Genomic DNA, 11,973 nt, shown 5'->3' with positions numbered 1-11,973 from the left:
TATATATCGCGCACGTGATCTCAAAACACACACACGAAAACGCGTATTTTATAACGACGTGCTCTGTATATATAGACTGTAGAGTGCCCGCGGTAATACATATTATTATTATATAGGTAAGCTGCACTATATTTTATTCGGACCGGCCGACTGATCTCATTTATCTCGCGGCAGACGCGCGCGCGAAGAAAGATAAAAACGACGGCGGCGTTGGTGAAGGCGGCGGCGGTGACGGTTACGGCGACGACGACGACGACGACAACGGTGATGATGATGACTCCGCTGTGAGTGCGAGCTCAGTTCAACTACACCTACCCGTCGGCGCACACGTGTTCCGACCATCGAACGTTCCGGGATTCAATATTATTTTTCAAGCAATTTTTTTTCTAAAAATATTTTCTCCGCGCCATCTTATTCCCGCCAATACCCACGAGACGCTCATCACTGCGTATAATTTCACATAATATTAATATTATAATAATTCTATACAACATGTGCAGCAGTATAGGAAATAGCGTGTCGTTGTGCTCTAAAATCGATCGGTAAACAATCATTATTATAACATATACATTTGTCATTTTAATCGCTTTATTATATTTCTCTAATGTAATTTCAACCGTATATATTATTATCTGGAAATCGATTTAGGAAATTGTAGGATGTGTCCGCGTACGAATATAATATAGGTACAATTTACAACACGCGCATTGCCAGCGATTAATAAAACATATTAACGATATAATAATATATCCACGAACATGTATATACATGTAAATATTGGTATTTGTCGTGTAGGTTTTAGCAATTATAAAATCATCATCGCGCATTAATCGATAAATGATCGATTCTAATTTATTTATAGAATGTATATTATATACCATTTAGATGATATGCTTCACGCATATTAGCTATATTGTACACCATAATGCTCATCAACGGACGACTTTTTTTCTGTCCCATCTTTTATTAAAATATTTCATCTTTGTTTAATGTAGTATTGCAATCAGCTGTTCTAAGTATCTAGACCATATACGTATACCTATATAATACATAAATATGGTGAAGCTGTTTGTGCGTTTTATTATCTTTTAATTATTAGGCATATTATACAAGACCGTCCGTCTTGTGGTGCAGGAATTCATTAATGTATAAAAAACAAATTTCCGATTGTATTTTGTTTGCGTCATATTAACATCATATTATTATTTTATAATTTTTAGAACGGAGAGCCACCGAAGCTGTCAACCTGGATTAGACGGTTCCAACAGCCGACCTAGACCTATAACGGCTGTCCAAAACTGAAGAGATAACGCTTATCAAAATCAAATCGACTTGCTCATTCAAAACGCGAATTTCCACTATACCGGTAAGTCATAATGTTTGAAAAATTTTGTTTAAAACACAATAACCACTTTGAACATGTTTTACACGTTTTTAGTGCTATAAATTAATTGTATTAATTATATACGCGATATGCAAGGGTCAATTAATATTTACTATGTCACCATATTATAAAAAATGTTTGGATTGAATTAAAATTAATTTATACCATAATTACCGATAAAATCGTATAAGGAATGTATTTATTAGTCGTTACTATTCTCAGATTTAAATACGAGATTTTTCTTTTTTTTCTGATGAAGTATTATTATTTTTTATAAATTATTAATATTTAATTCTATATAAGTATATGTTGTAAGTACTATGTGTAGTAGGCACATGTAAATTAATTCCTAATTAATATGACTTTAACTCAATTGAATTATGTTTATAAAAAAAAAATAAGGAAATTCAAAGAAATAATTGTAATAATAACAATTGTTTTACGTTAAGTATTGATTTTATGTGCATATTTAATATTTTTGCTATTGAATATTAATTATATTGAATTAAAACCTTATTATTCACTTAACCTAGCCAACCCATAGTATTAATTGCAGTAAAAACAAAAAATGATTTTTTACACTCCAAAATATATAGATAACTCAAAGAGACTTTACGTTTAACATTCGGTTAGTTTCTGTAAACCTTTAAAGACAAGATTAATGAATAAGTTATTTTATTTAAAACATAGTAAGCATCTAGAGGGTAACAGTTTTTTCATAATTTCCCTAAAGTATACAAAATGCTAACTATACCGTAAAAAAATATTTCTGTGGTTATAACCATTCTTAAAAAAAACTAAAATATTAGTTATTTTCATAGTCTAATGTTATGATTATAAATGTTTCAGGAATTAAAATGAAGACCTCGACCGACATTACCATCAACAGGCCGAAACCATTGTTTCCAAAACCTAGTTGCTAAATAACCATGATTTATTATATTAATAAATCTAATGTATATTATTAAATATAAGTACTTTTCTTCCCTTGGTAGTTTGAAGTGGAAGTTTCAAGAACAACCCCTACTACGTTTCAGTTAGGCAAACAAACTAACTTTTTGTATTTTTTTACTCGGTACCTGAAATAAGTTTGCCTTTCGTACGGGGTTGATTGAAATCTTACTTACATTGTTCTACTATTACTTTCTTTCGTTACATTTTGTCTGTAATTTTTTTTATATTTATTTAAATCTACTTTTGATATATTATTATCATTTATGTTCAACAAAAACAATGTAATAATCACCATCATCTCTTAAACATATCATATTGTAAATCAGCGTCAACCTGTAAGATATATATTTTATGTAAACTATGTTTAAAAAAAATCACATTCCATGTTTAATTCAGTTATACATAATATGAGAAAATATTAATATTAAAAATCAAATTGTCTAATAAACAATAATATGTATGTCATGATTTTTAAGAATTTGTATTATTTGAAGTTATAAAAATAAGATATGTTTAGACTTAAGTACTGACTAATAAACTTAGATGTTCCGAATATAACTCACTGCGTTTTTCTTATTTTATTTATACAGCCTCTTTAATAAATATATATTTCTAATAATTTTATAAATATAATATAATTGTTATTTAATATTACAATTTCTACATTTCGTAAATATGATAAACATGAAAATGACCGACGAGCTGAAATGCATTACGATTCGACTAACTTTATAGTAATTAAACAGTTGTATCGAATTTAAAATTGAATTCATATAATAATATTTTTAAAAAAAAACGAAGTTCTAGACTCTAAACAGCGTTAATTCCCAGCCAAGTGTCACCAAAGGGTGATTTCAATTTAAGATATTCATGTTACTATTATAATATCATATATACTTATTGTGCTATGTTGTATAGATTGTGTATTTCAAATTGTAAAATAAAAAAAAATATATGTGTAATAATAATATGCATCGTGAGTATACTATATTGTTTAATATATATAATATATGCGTTATTATTATTGTATTAATAATATAGAATAAATTATTTCAGTATTATTTTTTTTCAATTTTAATTAATAATTTAATAAATAATAAGTATATATTGTGACTATTATTTTATTATTAAAGTAGATTCGTTATTTTTTTTTTTTTTTAATATGCTATAGGTGAGTACCTATAGCATATTACCTATAGTTACTCACGAATCACGATTGTAGATTTCCGCGATTGTATATTTGTGTCAATGGATAAAATGTTTGAAGTTGCTTGTTTTGTGGGACAAACCCGTCGGAAAGTTGCCTTATACGTTTCTATTCTTGTTTTGACATACTTAACCAAATGTAATACAGCATTTTAAAAATAATCTAAATAATTTCACACTCTACTTCCGGCTTCCACTCACAAATTGCGCATTTCTTCTATTATATATTATTATTTATTATTATATATAGTGAGTTTCCGATTTCCCGTTTAAGGTTAACATAAAATATATTATGCACTTCAACACAATATACTTTTTATTGACTGTACAATAATTGGGTCGTCTAGTATTTAAACCAGCTAAAAAAAATGCACTAACATTGAATGAATCATCGAGTGCGTTATCCGGTTACCAACAAATTGTATTATACAATTTATTTATAAGTACCTAATAGGTACACAATTAGTAATTACATGCTACAAGATAGTATGTAAAAGTTATAATTTGGCATAAGGTATAAGATTTAAGTTGGCGCATTAATAAAATTATGAATTTAAAGACATTGTTAAAACTTAAAATTTAATAAATCAAGATTTTTGAATGCTATCTAAAAAAAATTTTAGTTGCATATTTGTATTATTAATTATTAATTATGTACCTATATTGTACATTGTGGTTTATTTTTTTTTTAATAATAATGAATGTAGTGTGTTGTTTATATCAATGACGGATCAAGTGGAGGACTAACCCCCTTCCCATAAAAAAATAAAATCAAATGTCATATTACTCGTACTGCAATAACTGCATAGATTGTTTTTATTTCATAATATTTATATGGTTGCACCCCTGGATCTACATCCTATGGATCCGTGCCTACATATATCAATGAGGTACTATGTCTCTCGAATGTAAACATTTTTTTTTACTACTGGGGAAATTATTAGCATGAAATAAAACCACAGGAAAAACAAAAATAATAATATTATTGCGCTTATATTTTTCCAATATGGTAACGTAGAACGGCCAGTAGGTACATATAATATTATGCAATTTTTCTACTAATATTAAGTATACACTATACATATTACAATAGATTATTGTTATCACAATAATTATTATTATTATTGATATTACTATTATAATCTGTAACCAATTGCACCTCCACTCATTTATATAAGCAAACAAATATCCGACCTTCGTTTAACCAAAACAAAATCATTATGTGAGCACAATTTTTAATATCCTTTGTTATTGCACATCTAGAGCATTAAAGCCTAAAGGGACCTAACCTGCTGCAAAGGGCAAGATGAGAAGCTAGCTGAGGCCGAAGCAAGAGCTGCTCTAAACGTCTGAGCTCCTTCCGTCAAAACAGCAGAACGGGATGCCAGGCCTGCGGGTGTGTGCGACACCGGGCCGAGAATAGGATCGATAAACCAGATCGTCATCATTTATCTATGGGACATTTATGTTGTAGCATTAGATGTTGTAATATGTATATATTTGATGTTAAGTATTGTGATTATATGTTTTAACGTTATATTCATCAATAAACGATGGCAGCAGAGGAGTAGTATTGTGCAAACAGATCCTCCTCTGCTGTCGGTTCTAACCAGGAAAAAAAAGAAAATGGACCTAACCTAACCCAGTGGAGGTGGGGTATAGTATTATTTGAACTAATATTGCTACATGCCTACATGTTTGAAAACCCTTCGAGAACTTCTACTTATTAGGGGTGATGATAAAAATATTTCAAATATATGTACAATATGCTTCAAAGCCTCCAAAATTTCACGACGCTAATGACCTCACCTAACCTAACCTAACCTAATCATTATTCCGAATTCCTTGACTTTGTGTTCATACGTTTTGTCGCTTTAAGTTTACTGCACAAATGGCGCCATTGTTGTATTCCTTTTTTAATATTTTATTTTTCTGGACAGATGACTGTTTTATGCCCAACATGACCTATAAAGTTAATAACATTAATTATGCCAATTGGTATTGATATACTCGTACTTACGAAGAAATTGCTTAAATGATTTCATATAGGTATACCATAATTTATAATATCGGGTAAATACTTAATTGTAATAACACATTCTAATTCTCATTGCGCGATACCTCATTTTACTCAACTGAGCCCTAAAAATTCTGATTTTCTTATTTTATCAAGGGATTTTGTATTTACCCCCCCCCCCTCACAACTCAAAATACATAGGTAGGTGACTGCAATTGTCAATTAATAATATATATATATTTTTTTATTTGCTTTTTATTAGAAAATAAGTATAGCAAAGCGATTACAATAAAATAAAAATACAATTGATAATAATTAATGTAATATATACGTCATATACGATTATTTTTTTATTGTTATTATTTGGGAGAACCGCAGCAACATAGGCCATTGGGATGTGGGGTGGGACGTTAGTGGTTATTTTTGTGTATATGTTTGTAGATTTTTAATTTGGTAGGTTGTAATACGTATTTGCGTATGAGTGGCAAGGATATGGTGGTCACCCATCCGGGAGCTATCAACTGCTGCATGTACGTACACTCAGCGCGTTTCCGCAGAATGAGCGTACAATACTACAATTGTGCCTGTGAGGCCACCAAACCACATTATAAAGGGTTATATTATCATCGCAAAAGACACATGCAGCCTAAATAGTAAATAATTATATAATTAAATATGTATTAATTATTTTATAATATTTTGAAAAGTAAAATTCAATGGTACTTTATTAGAAATTTAAGCTAATATAGTACTTATATGATGTGTATTATATACCTAATGCGGTCGCTATAGAATAGATTTCGGGGTGGATTGGCCAGCGATGAGTGATGCAAATGAAATTCAAAAAGGTTAAACCGCACTATGAGATATAGATCGATTATGGCAGGTAATAGGTATTATTAATTTACCGTATAAATGTACAACAGGTGAACGCACCGACTATGGGCGCGCGTATATAGGCTCCGGGACACAGATGTAAACGTGAAAAGAGCAACAAACAAGTTACCCTAACTTGACAATTTGCACTTGATTCTTAAATATTTTATCGACCTCCAACGACAATAAATAATAATAATTTACATTTATCGTTCGCCGCTCGGCTCAAAATCTAAAATTGAAATGAGTATTTCGTGCCAAATTATATGTGTCGCATTCAATATATTATGTAATATTAAATGTACCGCGGGTTGATGCCCTGGTTAGGCTTTAAGATTTTAGTAGGCATACCAGCTACTTTTAAAATCTCCACTGTGGAACGATAAATTAATTTGTTTGTTAGTATTATCATACTGTAAGCAAGGCCGGTTGACACTTGGGGGGGGGGGGTAGCAGGGGGTTCAACACTTCTTACAACAACAAAATTATTTACAAACGTTTAATACTTCTAATGTGTTTTAAAGTATATATTTAAATTTATCATTTTTTTTATATGATGATCTGGGGAATGGTAAAAAAAATGGGGTAAAAAATATTAAACTCCTGTCTCTATACAGAAGAGTGAGAAATCAAGTAATAAAATATTAAACATTGATTGCACATTTATATTGTAGAAGGAGCAAAATACTTGTATATTGGTTATTAATTCCGTACGATCAATATTTTTAAAATCTAGGGGTATAGGCATTGGCGCCAATAGGGGGGGGGCATAGCCCCCCTAGATTTTGATCAAGTCCCCCCAGTTAAAAATCTAGTAATTAGTACTAATTTTTATATTCTATAGTACTAAATATGTATTTTTTTTTAAACTTAACTAAATTACAAAATACAATTATTGAAAAAAAAATTGTTATTATGATAGTTTTTTTTATAAATCTTTATAAAAATACATATCTTAGTCGGTGCCTCGCATAGATATATAATATGGTAAATGGTGCCTCGTGGTCAAACTGATATTTGATAGTAGATAAGTAATTTATATGTGACAAACCACGATCACAGACATCTATTATAGAAATCTAGATATAACAGATATGATTGAGCTTATTAGTCCAACAGTATCCTAACCTGTGCGGCGGCAACAACTTGCAACTTGCGACAACGATACCCATCAGCTCAGCTACATGCGAACGATCTTATTTTAGTGCCATGAGAAGGGTGCAAACTTGGTTGAGATCAACTATAGATCAAACTAGGCTTTCAACTCTATCTATTCTACATATTGAGAGGGATTTATCTAATAATATAAATACAGAAGATATTTTAAATGTATTTGCTGAAAAAAAAACGGAGAATTTTGCTAAAATAAATATATTCTAAAAATGTAATACTTTGTATTTTTATATAATATCCGTAACGATAGTTGCTCAGTGGGTGGGGGATTTTATGGAGAGCGTTTCCCTCCAAAATTTGTATTACTTATATTATGGCCTTTGGAGAGGGGGGCTTGAGCCCCCTCCAAAAAATTTAGTCATTTTGCACCTATGGGTATAGGTAAGTAATTTGAATTATATTTTATAAAGTCGTTTTACACGCCTATTATAACAACTCCTGTAGTATAGTAATGTTTTGAGAGGGATGAATTGAAGTCTGGAACTATCTAATTTAAATGCTGGTGATGATCTTTTGCATGGTATTGAAACCAATATTGTGTTTAACAGTGCTGCATTAAATATTGACATAGTTACATCGTTGCACATCAAAACAATATTGTGTAAGTATACTTATATTCGAGACAAACTACAACGATGAACCTTTTAAAGTGGTATGCATAATGCATATTCTTAGAATTTTCGACTGTATACCATCTTATTAATTTAATTTAAATAGAATACCTACGAATCAATAATACCATTTGAATGAATAAGGGTATAAATCATATTTAAGCGTGCATACAAAATCAGCCTGTACATTCTATAATATGCAAAAGTTGTTTAGTGTGCGGAGTATTCTTAACCTTAGATACCATTTTTTGAAATGGGCATGTATTTATGTTAAAACCTTGAAATAATGTGTATATCGTTACCCTAACAGCAACAACACGTATCTGCAAATTTTCGATTTTTTTTTATGTTATCAAAATATTTAGAATCTCTTTGCGCACATGTTTCATTGACCATATTTCCCGTAAACAAACTGATAATCCCAAAAATTAGATTATAGTGACAACACGTATCTGAATTTGATGTGTAATAACACGTAATATGTACAATATTTACCGTAGTGTTTTGTGTTACGAACATTTTTAAACTATCAAAATTAAACAGTTTTTTGGTCATCCTGTAAAATTGTACTTTTGGAGACAAGTGTTGTTGCTGTTAGGGCAGTGGCGTCATTTCAGGTTTTGAAAGGGGGGGGGGCAAAAATTTTGACCGGCCCATAGGCCATAATTTTAAAAAAAACCACTCACTAACAATTACATTTTTATCTCAGTACAAACAGTCTTCTTACGTCTTACACAATTATATACATACTAGTTAGTTATCTGTGATAACTGTGGTTACTTTAAGCATAAATAACACATTTTTTTTTAAAGATAACAATGACTAATTAATACATAGGTATATAAAATATAATATGTAGAGGGATACCCTATATTACCTATTAGTATTTAGCATTGAGTAATTAATATATGCTCAATGCTATTAGCTACTTATTTACGTGTTAGTAGGAGCCACGAATCATGGTTATATTCTATTTAGCAATGACATGAATGTTATGAATCATTTTTGCGGGCTTGTGGCCCAAAACTAGCACCATATACCCGGCCAAGTCGACCGGCCCGATAGTAGCCCGCTAATGACATTGGGGGGAAAATGCCCACCTTGCCCCCCTCAAATGACGCCACTGTGTTAGGGTAACGATATATACATATTATACATGTATATGTAGGGGTAAAAATAATATTTTAAATTTGTAAGAAAATATAACTTACCCTCGTCATCCCATAATGCTCTGAATGCTCCGACCATGAAACAACAAACTACAAATTATGGCTAGTCGCTGACGGTGTTTTCGGTATTTTAAAATACCATAAAATCGTGATTCGGTAATTACAGGAAATATTTTCTACCGACATTTATTATTCATTATTTGTATACTAAATAATCATAACGACACAATATTGTAGTATAATTTTCATCATTAGTTATCTGGTATTAAATTACTCGGGACAAAAACAACTATTTTTACAATATTTAGACGGATTTCCATAGTACACGCGTTCGCGTAAATCCTTTGCTTTGCTGTGATTAAGTAATGTTACCACGCGATTTACTACGTGACCGTGTTCTTGAACATATCTGAACATATCTAAACACTACGTGAACACGGTACACGGAAATATAATATAGTGGAAACCTGCCTTATTACCCAGAGATTCGGTATTTACCGATGTACAATATTTTCGATAACTAATGGTTACTCGGTATGCGGTATTTTTGTGTAATTACCGGTTACCGGTTATGTATTATTTTCAGTAATACCGTAGATACTTGTAATAACGAATACCAGATACCAGCATACAAATTTGAAATATCATCAACCCTACAGTGCAAATCGTTGTGTTTTAATATTTTAACAATCTGAACGCTCCGTTCATCTCATGATCAACATTCATAATAATAATATGTCAATATGTAAGTATATTAATTATTTATTGACTTGACGATAGTTCAACTAATGGATGCAAATGCAATAAAAATGTTTCAATCTTCAACTTTAATATTTTTTCTGATAGAAAAGTGAATCAAGTTGGTACTTTGGAAAGTCAAAAGTTGAAAATTACAGGTAACTACGTACTTCTCTTAATAATTATTGGAGAAAACAAAATATATATGGAAAAATGGAAATTTTTATACTCAAACCCGTTTTCAACAATATCTATTATCTTTATTTTATTCAAAATTGAATTTTCGTAGAAACTTGAACTAAAGATATTAGCATTTTATCAAATGATATAATTAAAAAAAGCTGGTAAGTCGTGGATGTCGCTCTGCTGTACGGTAGGTTACTGTAATGGATGGGATTAAATTTGAATGCAATGATAGGTATCATTGTATACGAAAAACGATTCTGAACGGAGATGATTTGTCAGTCTAGGATATATTATATTTAAATTATGTCATATATTCTATTTTGAAACAAATATATTATTTTTCAATTACGACGCATTTTGCATAAGGCATAGTTAATCAATTAGTATAGTTATTATGTAATTATCATAATTCATAATACCTTATATTATAATAGATATACATATACCTCGTTTGAGGATAAATCGTTATCATTACACGATTTCATAAAAATTTAAAACTCAAACGCTCAAAACATTTTTCCTATAATGACGCTTCAAATTTTCTCTATAACTATTTGAAGCAAAACTTATGGAAAACTTTGAATGCTTATAAAAAAAAATTGTAACAATGAATTTATTTTTTTTTTCAACTGCTATTGTAGTAATATGTTAAGAGCCTTGTATTAAATTTTCAAGATTATTTACCTAAAAAATAAATTTTTATTGATTTTAATTTTAAAAAAAAAACTAATAATGATTGAAAATTGCATATACCTATGAATAGTTCAATTTAAGTCAAATTTTTTTAAAAATTTCATGGTGGATAGAACATAGGTACTTACTTATATAAACATTCGGTGAAAATTTCATATATCAATGGTCCATCGTTTTAAAGTTACATAAAAAATCAAAATTGATTTTGTCGAAAACTGATTGTACGTAAAATGTCCTGTTTTCCGTTAATTTTTAGTTTGTTTATCCCGATTATTTAGAAAAATATATAAGAAATTTTTACTTTTGATCCCCCAAAGTATCAAACAGATTGACTTTCTGATTTAACAAGGTACTGAAGTTAAAAGTCAAAGCACTTTTACTGCCCCAAAACGTAATGACAAACACAAAAAAAAAAATATTCATGGTTTTGACGAATTTTTGTCAATATTTGAATTTCAAATGCTAATAAAAAAAAAAATTGTGCCCATGTATTCTTATAATTTTTTATTCACTATAACAATAACTTATGAGGAACTCTGTATTAAATTTTCAAGTATTTTAATAGGGCCAAAAAATTTTATCGACACTTCAAAAAAAAATTTTCAGACAAATTGAAAATTTCAGTCGTCTAAATAACTGGTAAAATTTTTCAAGTATAAATGACTTATACTTTTTGAATAATAACAAATGTTTAAAATCGTTTCAGGATAAATCGTTATCGTTACGCTATTTCGTAAAAATTTAAAATTCAAACGCACTTAAAATTTTTCCTATAATGATGCTTCGAGTTTTCTGTATAGCTACTTGAAGGAAAACTTAGTGTTGTATTTTTAATCCTTAGTTATAAACACAAAAATTTTTATAATTTTTCAACTTTAAAATTACTTATTTTCACGTTTTCGACAGATTTCGTAAAATTTTGAACTATAAATGCTTATTTAAAAAAATTGTGACTTACGATTTTTA

The 11,973-nt window shown here is 29.7% G+C and overlaps 1 long non-coding RNA gene across 1 annotated transcript; it reads left to right on the top strand.

The window, feature by feature from the left end:
• The first annotated feature begins 292 nt into the window (after positions 1-292).
• Positions 293-2,896, top strand: LOC107173766 (uncharacterized). Its single transcript, XR_001506378.2, has 3 exons — positions 293-542; positions 1,221-1,366; positions 2,234-2,896. It is a non-coding gene; the product is annotated as an uncharacterized LOC107173766 (long non-coding RNA).
• The last annotated feature ends 9,077 nt before the right edge of the window (positions 2,897-11,973 follow it).

The sequence above is a fragment of the Diuraphis noxia genome, unplaced genomic scaffold (genome assembly GCF_037042655.1).
Source record: "Diuraphis noxia isolate RWA-SAM2 unplaced genomic scaffold, SU_Dnox_SAM2 contig0003, whole genome shotgun sequence".
NCBI lineage: Eukaryota > Metazoa > Arthropoda > Insecta > Hemiptera > Aphididae > Diuraphis > Diuraphis noxia.
The sequence above is the reverse complement of the archived record's forward strand: the minus strand, read 5'-3'. Positions and strand labels throughout refer to the sequence as shown.